Source organism: Lygodium microphyllum, chromosome 8, assembly GCF_053477565.2.
Source record: "Lygodium microphyllum isolate KBCC chromosome 8, Lygodium_microphyllum_v1.1.10, whole genome shotgun sequence".
Lineage (NCBI taxonomy): Eukaryota > Viridiplantae > Streptophyta > Polypodiopsida > Schizaeales > Lygodiaceae > Lygodium > Lygodium microphyllum.
The window spans coordinates 80,104,091-80,109,838 of record NC_141142.1 but is presented as its reverse complement, the minus strand read 5'-3'; the positions used below and the strand labels follow the sequence as shown (position 1 = coordinate 80,109,838).

The window sequence follows — 5,748 nt, the reverse complement described above, 5'->3', positions numbered from 1 at the left end:
AGATTGTAGGAGTAGATTATCAAGAAACATTTTCTCCCGTTGTGCGCTCCATAACTATTCGTATGCTTTTGGCTTTTGCAACACTATTTGATCTAGAAATTCACCAAATGGATGTTAAAACGGCTTTTCTCAATGGAGATATTGAAGAAGAAATCTATATGGAGCAACCTGAAGGTTTTATGATTGCAAGAAAGGAGCATCTTGTATGCCAGCTTCATCGTGCATTATATGGATTGAAGCAAGCCTCTCGTGCTTGGTATATTAAGATTGATCAGTTCCTCACATCTAAAGGTTTTGTTGCATGTTTTGCTGACCCAAATCTTTACATCAAAAGGGAGGACAAATGTTTTATTATTCTTGCTCTATATGTTGATGATACTATTCTTGTGTCAAATAATATTACTTTCTTGGATGCTATGAAGAAGCTTTTATCGACTGTATTTGAAATGGTGGATCTTGGTGAGATACATTCTTGTTTGGGTATTCAAGTTCAACGACACCGACAACAAGGTATTCTTCTTCTTCGCCAGACAAAGTTTATTAATGATATTGTTAAGAAGTTTGGGTTGACAAATGCGCACTCTGCCAACACTCCCATTCTTTCAAGCTCTACCAAGGGTACATCTACAACACACAATGAAGAATCAGCCATTCATCAACATTTTGCTACTCTTGTTGGATGTCTTCAATTTTTTGGTTTAAACATAAGACCAGATATTTTATTTGCAGATAACGTTTTGGGACAGTATCTTTCTTCCCCTTCCACTATTCATTGGAGTGCTGCAAAACGTATTCTTAAGTACCTCAAGGGTACTAAGGAGTTTGGTCTTATTTATCGTCGTCGAGAGGATTCTTCTTTATCTTCTTCAACTTCTCTTGACCTTACTGGATATACAGATGCTGATTGGGCAAGTTCACATTTATCCATGCGATCTACAAGTGGGAATTGTTTCTTTGTACATGGATGTTTGGTTTCTTGGTCCAGCAAGAAACAACGATGTGTTGTGGTTTCTACAGCTGAGGCCGAATATGTTGCTGCATCATTAGCAACTCGCGAGCTAGTTTGGCTTCGACAACTACTTGCAGATTTGGGACATCCTTCATCATCTAGTACACCTCTTCGATGCGACAATCAAAGTGCTATTAGTCTTACCAAAGACTATATACAACATAGTAAATCAAAGCATATTGCTATTCATTATCATTATGTTTGACATGAAGTCAAGAAAGGTTTCATTATGGTGGAGCATTGTCCCAGTGATCAAATGGTTGCAGACATCTTCACAAAAGCTCTTAGTGAAGCTCGCTTTAGTTCATTAAGACATGCACTTGGTATTGTTCCAAGTTCTTGTCTCACTGATTGAGGCATGTATCATTGTATTCAAGAAAACTTTATAGTAAATCATTTATGTATCGTAGGTATGTGTAGGGGCTCGGGTTTTTCCCTTGTTCTCCCCAAGGGTTTTTTCACTCACAGCCAGAGACCTTTGTTTGAGTGGGGATGTTACAACTATATATGCCATCTCTCACTTGACTTGGGTCTCACCTATATATACTAACTCTACATCAATATGAATCATTCTTTGGGAGCATGTCTTGTGTATCTCTCTTGTACTCTCTCTCTCTCTCAACAGGAACATCTATGATCAAAGAGTGTTCTTCAAATCCATATTAGTACTAAATTGGGTCTCCTTGATAACTTACAATTAGTCCCTATATAATTAAAGAAGAAATACACATAATTAGACTCCCACAACAATGGATTGCACAAACCATCAAGTCAACTTTAAACTAGTTAGAAGTGAAAGGAACTTACATAGCACGTAATCCAAAGTATATGTGTCCAAAAGTAGAATCTTGACCAACTCCTTTGAGATTTTCCAATGAAGCTTTTCAGAGCTCATCCTGGGGAGATTCTGATCCCGTGATTTCTACAGATTCATCAACAGCCTTGTCTTCTATGATGCTATCTTTTGCATCAATCTTCAGTAGTTTTGTCATGCTCTGCTGTAATTTAGCTACTCCTTTTGTTGCTGGATGTTCAAGGCAATCACTTAAAACATTGCAACTCAATAATGATATTGCAAAATTGAAGGAACCATGACAAACATAATGGCCATGTTCTCTAACAGCTCACAAAGCTGTGATTTATCAAGAAGCCTCAAGGACTTTCCATTTTGAACAACTTATGAAGATATCCTTGACTAGAATATCCAGAACATAATCAAGTTATAGAGAAGAGTACCAGAAGCATCCAATTCTTGTGTCTAAGACTTGTCACATCTCATGGGCATTGAAGAAGTATTGTTTAGTTGCCCTTTTGAGTTAATAAGTATATGGATGGATTGGATGTTTGCAATTTGGATTGTAAACTGCAGCATTTTCCCATCATCTTGGTCAGAAGATTAGGAAGCCTCCAAATAAACACACAACCTCTAAAGGCCACCAATTTGTGACAATTAGAGGTTGACAAACAGTGGACAACATGCTATTCAGAACAAGCTTGTTGGAGAAAATTGATCATAACTTCCTATGGGCAGCCCCAATTGAGGTTTGAGACATGTCAAAACAAATCTCATGCAATGTAGTTTGAGCCCATATAGGTGACACTTGAATGCCATTAATTCGGGGTAAAAAATATTCTAGAATAGTGTGTTGTTTGCAAGTTGTCTACAATGCAAACTAGGGTAAAATTGCATAGTCAAAATTGCACCCTTGAAGTAGGGGGAGGGCTGCACTGGTACAATGTTGATCGAGGTAGGGCTTTTTGGAACCCATTCCTTCCTAGGGATCAAATGGATAACCTACATGATAAGCATCAAGAGCATAAGGGTCATCCATACACGCATGGGTGTCCATACTACCACTAGGGTCAAAAGGATAATTGTGATCCAGGGCATCCATTATATCATAGAAGTGATTTATGGTGTCATCTTCAAGCACTGATGGTGGCACAAGATCCTCACTGACCCATACAGCAGCATGCATTGACTTGTCCGTAAACTCATTGGGAACCATTGTGCCATGTAGAACTGGAGCAAATGAGGTTGCAATCACTACTGCATTCACTGCATCAACCCTTAGACAATGCATGCTCGTGAGCCCCACATTTGTGGCTGCTACTGGGTGTTCAAAGTTAAGGGCCTTGGGATGATGGGACACTTGCTCATGAAGCTGTAGTGAGATGCTCTCATCATGGCATTGTTTGTGAGAAGCATCATGTTTCTCATATAGATGCACAAGCTACTCATAGTAATGATCAAGTGACTGATGATATCAAGCACTCTATTGTTGCAAATAATGATGTTGCTCCCCATGAAGATACTTGTATACATTTGCATGATGTTTCCCATGTACACAAGGTTGACTAGATAGTTGTTCATGTATGTGATCAGAATGTAGCTCATAAGAACATAGATAGTCATCAAATGCATGCTACTGCTCAAAATATGCACAATCATCATATACATGCTAACCATAAGAAGGCACATGATGCTACCTTTGCACATCATCCAAACCATGCCTCTGGTGAGGGTACTCATAATTTCCATGAGAATGCCCATGTTGCTGCTCATAATAATGCTGATCCATCCTTTTAATTGTAGCCATTTGAGAAATTTGAGTTGTAAGGGCTGCCGTCTTTGTCATTGATTACCTTGGCTCGCATGTTGGTGACGAAGAGGATTGAGACCACTCGGTCCATCTTAGACATGAACTAATTGTGTTGCTCAATTAGCTGATTGTGGCTCGTAGCTCGGAGATCTTCTTGTCGCCATAGAGTAGTAATCAATGCATTCATTCAAGAATGCCAAGAGTGAGAGAAGGAATTGGAAATAGGAGCCACAATTGATTTTTTTTGGAAGATACTATTATCTATTTGTTAGTGCATTTTATCCATCGATTCCTTATGTCTTTCTACAGCCCTTACATCAAGCCACCGTGAAGTGTGGAGCAAAGCTCTACATTCTTGGTCACTAATCTTTGTTTTATCATTGTCCCACTTGTTCCTCCTCTCTGTCTGAGCAAATCCAACATCAATTGTAGCAGCACTCACACACTTGGATGGCTTCGCCTTATAAAGAGTTACACTAAACTTAGTGCTTCTCCCTTGGCCTTTTACTTTTCCACCAAAAGTGTCTTTCTCAATTACAATAGCCATTAAACTTTAATGTCCAGTAGTTGAACTGTGATATTCAATTGCCTCTTGTCCATGGTCTTCTTCCAGCTCACGTACTTTGATATAAGCAAGGCTACACAATAAAGCAAGCCTTGGGGTGCCAGAGATAGATGGATCTAAAGGCCTTAATTTAGAAAATGAAACTAGTTCCTAGTTCCCATAATCTATGTAAAAGACTTCATAGTCCTTTCTTGACTGTTGGGGAAAATTTACAACCATCGCTCGATTCCAGGAACCATCCATTGAAAACTGTGCCATAACAACATCACCCTGTTTCGGTCCGGTGCAAGTGAGTTTTCATTCACTCTTAAGGCTTCCAACTGCATTTGGGTACTCGAGACACGTGCATTTCTTACTAAATAAGCATAAAACTTACCACCTCCAATTACTTCTCTCACACATACCTTGAGAACTTCGTGCTTAGATTTGTTAGCATCAGACAAACTAGCAATATTTACTTCTTGTTGTCCTTCAACATAGTTTCTCCATACCTTTGTCAGCCATTTTATAGCACTTTGCTCAGCCTAATCCAATAAGTGACCTTCTGTAGTATTATCATATGAAAATAGAGAATGAAGCTTTGCTAGCCCAGCCTTTAGAAGAGAGATAGCCATATTTGTTTTGGACTCCCATAAGGTACCCACAAATGTGCCCATTTTGTCAATTGTCTCCACTTGAATCTCTACATACCTCTGTAGTATTTTGTGCCTCATAAAAGCTATCGCATAATCTACATATGGTTCCCCATGGCCTAGGCATCTTACCCTAGACAAAGAGAATGCAATGGCACAAGTTTCTTTTGGTACAAACAGTTTGTAGCGGTTCCCACTAAGCACATACTCCATTACAACAGAAAGCTTCTTTGCTCTTTGAAGGAAGGGTAAAAGCTGCTTGGCTTTTTGTATCATAGATGCCTGAGCTTTCTGGTTTGCATTATGATCCCCTAGCCTAGAAGTTGGCAGAGTTAAATCATTCGTGTGCATTATTAGAGGTTCTCTAGCTGAGTGTACTCCTTTCTTTCCCTTCGTAGCTCTTGATTTAGTTGCAAGTAAGGCATCATAGTAACTAGAGCGGTCTTAAAAATTACTATGTTGCTTGATAGCCATGGAAATTCCTCTTGTTGCTATCACCATTTTTACAACATTGATGCCATGTCCAGGTATCTGCCAACCAAAATTATTGCCATCTAGCCTTTGCATACAAGGCCCTTCCATCCACCTAAAATCATTTCCATGATCTGCATTAAAACTGGGGCCTTGTACTCTTCTAAATACATCATCAAGTTCAAGACTAGGAATCCTAGTCCCTTCCATTCTCCCCAGAGTATCATCTTCGAGCTCTGGCATACCAGGTCCATCCATTCTCCTAAAAATGCCATCACCTATAGGATGGAGCATACAAGCATCTTCCAACCTCCTTGCTACAATATCATTTTCAGCACCTAGCATTCCACCAACACCTTCGATTCTTCTCAACATACTATCACCTTGAGAAGGTAATATTCTAGGTCCTTCCACTCTTGTGAGAGTCTTGTCACTAGCACGTCATAGTATTCCATGATGATCTATCCT

The 5,748-nt window shown here is 39.3% G+C and overlaps 1 pseudogene; it reads right to left on the bottom strand.

The window, feature by feature from the left end:
- Positions 1–3,880: 3,880 nt before the first annotated feature.
- LOC148032495 (ribonuclease TUDOR 1 pseudogene) lies at positions 3,881–5,538 on the bottom strand (annotated as a pseudogene).
- Positions 5,539–5,748: the final 210 nt, after the last annotated feature.